Genomic DNA, 3,268 nt, shown 5'->3' with positions numbered 1-3,268 from the left:
GGCAAGAGGGGAGGAAGGAGTGTGAGTGTGTGTGTGTGTGTGTGTGTGTGTGTGTGTGTGTGTGTGTGTGTGTGTGAGAGAGAGAGAGACAGAGAGAGAGAGAGACCCCAAAGACTCCAGACTCTTATGTTTTAAAGCACTTTGCTTTTCCCATGTTTATCGCATGTCTAAGCACAAACCATTGTGTACTTCAAGCAACATGTATTAGGGAAGGAGAATGCAGGCTAAAATCAAAGGGTGCGGGTGTCAGAAGTATCTACCCTCATCCGCTCAGCTAAAGCTCTTCGGGGGCCTGTCTCTTTGCAAAACCACATTTATCTCTTGGCATGAGGGAGGTTAGGGAGTGCAGCATTGTCCTGGGAGGGGAAGGTCATGGGGACTGCACCCATGGTGCTCGCCCCATGTTTCATTTCCTCACCCTCCCAGGTCACTTTCCACCCCACCACTGATCCAGTTAATGGGGTTGGAGGTCTGCAGCTCGATGCCTCCAGGCAGAGAGCACACTGGGGGCTGGGTGGTACAGCTCTGAGGCCCCTGCATCCATACCCCATCCCCACCAGCTTCCACCCTGTGGCACAATGGACTCAATCTGACTTGGTGTGGGGAAAGATTTGGTGGCTCCACAGCCTGCTCTCTCCTCTCCAGCCAGGCTTGGCTTCCTGGGTCGCTGGGGTGACCCAGGATGCAGAGCCTTCCTGCCAGCTCTCCGGCGGGCTCCATGACTCCAGCCCACGCTGCCATTTTTGTCGTGTCAATTTGCATATCCCCTCCTTATTGGCTGTGGGTGCTGCCATCTTTATCACAAAGTGACAGTTAATTTGCAGATTACTCTTTTATTACATAGGATTTAAGTATTGATGTGTATATTCTCTGATTGCATATAGGTGAATATTTCAATGAGGGAAGTGCACCTGGGTCTTTTCAGATTCTATTTTATTTAGTCTAAGCAGGGAGTCTTTGATTATATCTTTTAAAGTGTACATAGTGTTTATGCTGCTTACATAGAGTAAACTAAGGCTTGGAGGGAATTGGAACAAGAGGTGGGGGAAATAATCCTTTCTTTCTTAAATTTAAAAGCTGTGAGGAACTTGGGCAGTAAGGAGGAGGGATAGCATAAGAATACAAGTATAGGCTATGGAGTAAAATAAACCTAGGTTTTAATCCATGCTCTAGCACTTATTCATGGAATGTTCTTGAGCTGGTGTCTGGAACTCATTGTTTCTCCATTCCCCGATTTGTAGAGAAGGTAAAAATAGTTCCTACCATAAAGGTATGGGGATTAAATTAGGTGCTACATGTAGAACACATAGCCAAGTGCTGGTATATGGAAAATACTATTCTATTTATTCCAGGTTATGCACATACATTGAGTGCCAACTATAAAGAGAAGGGATGCATAGAATGTTTTTGATACTTCAATGCCCACTAAGCCTACATGAACTAAATATTATAAATGATTATTTCTGAAAAAAGGTAAAGGGTATATTTTGATAGGGTAATGAGTTGAAGTTTAATCAACTCAGTGTAGTCTAGAACTGAATTAAACATGACCTTTGAGGTGTTTTTATTCTTTTCTTCACCTCTATATATGTACTAGCACTTTCTTCAATCACACCCACCCTCATTTCAGCACCTCTTTATTCAACAACTTACCTACTTATAATTCTGTTTCTTGGGTAAGTTATGAGCTATGGTCCATTTATTTTCCCTAAAAATTATTGTGCATGTGAGTGTGTTTTTAATCTTTTATCTTCTGGATACTTTATCTCACTTGAAAGTTATATCTGCATCAATCCTGTCTAATACAAAACAAATAAGCCGTTCCTTGATTCTTTAACTTTTTTAAGCTAGTGTTCACCTTTTCTAACACTTCAACCTAGTCTTAATTTCTAGAGAGAACAATATAGTTCACAGTTGATGCTTCACTTCTCCTCACATTTACTCCTCAACTGATTGCATTTTGTCTACTGTGCTCATGAATCCATAGAAACTCCCTGATGAAAGACAACAGGAATCTCTGAAATGCAATTTCCAATGAATACTTTTTATTTTTTGGTCTTTCTTCACTTGCTTTGAAGCATTGATTATTCATTCCCAGATATTCCCTATATTTTTGACTCCCATGAAGTCACACTCACATGATTATGATTCTATTTCTTTTTCTCTGATGATCTCATCTGTAAGTGCTTCATGGGTTTTGTTTTTATTCTTACCTCCTTAGTTAAGTCTATTCCTAACTATCTTAATTTTTTTGTTTCTGTGGTAAATGGGATTGTGTCTTCTAGTTTCCCTTTCGGAGAATTCATTATTGGAGTAAAAAAAAAAAGCCATTGATTTCTGAGTGTTAAATTTGTATCCTGCTACATTGCTGAATTCATTTATTAACGTTAGTAGGTTTTTGGTGGAGTCTTTAGGGTTTTCTGTGTATAATATTGTGTCATCTGCAAATAATGACAATTTAACTTCTTTCTTTCTAAGTGAATGTCTTCTATGTTTTCTTATTCACTGAAGACTTCTAGTACTATGTAGAATAAGAGTGGTGAAAGTGGACAGCCCTGTCTTGTTCCTCTTTATAGGGGAAATTATTTTATTTTTTTTCCCACTGAGTATGATGTTTGTGAAGGTTTGTTATATATGGCCTTTATTATGGAGAGGAATGATCCCTCTATTCAACTTTTCTGAGAGTTTTTATCAAAATGGTTGTTAGATTTTGTCAAATGCTTTTTCTGTGTCTATTAATGTGATCATGTGATTTTTTGTCTTTCAACTTGTGAATGTGATGTATCACATTTACTGATTTTTGAATATTGTACCAGCCTTGCATCCCTGGAATAAATCCTACTTCATTATGCTCTATGATCTTAACAAAACCCTGGTCCAGATGACTTTACAGGGTGTTTTACCAAACCTTCAAAGAATAATTAACACCTATCCTCTCAAACTATTCAAAAAAATCCAAGAGTAAGGAATACTTCCAATCTCTTTAAAGGAGGCCAACATTATCCAAATTCCAAAACTAGATAAAGACACTAAAAAGAGAGAAAATTACAGGCAAATATCTCAAATGAACATAGATGCTAAAATCTTCAACAAAATATTAGCAAATGAGATCCAGCAATATGTTAAAAAGATCGTACACCATGACCAAGTAGGATTTATTCTGGGGATGCAGGCTAATACAATGTTTTTATTCTTCAAGCTTAAATATCAGTGCCATTAAGAGGTCTTGTTGTCATTCAGATATCTGTACTGCACAAAAAAATATATA

This window comes from Myotis davidii, unplaced genomic scaffold (assembly GCF_000327345.1).
Source record: "Myotis davidii unplaced genomic scaffold, ASM32734v1 scaffold123, whole genome shotgun sequence".
In the NCBI taxonomy this organism is placed as follows: domain Eukaryota; kingdom Metazoa; phylum Chordata; class Mammalia; order Chiroptera; family Vespertilionidae; genus Myotis; species Myotis davidii.
The sequence above is the reverse complement of the archived record's forward strand: the minus strand, read 5'-3'. Positions refer to the sequence as shown.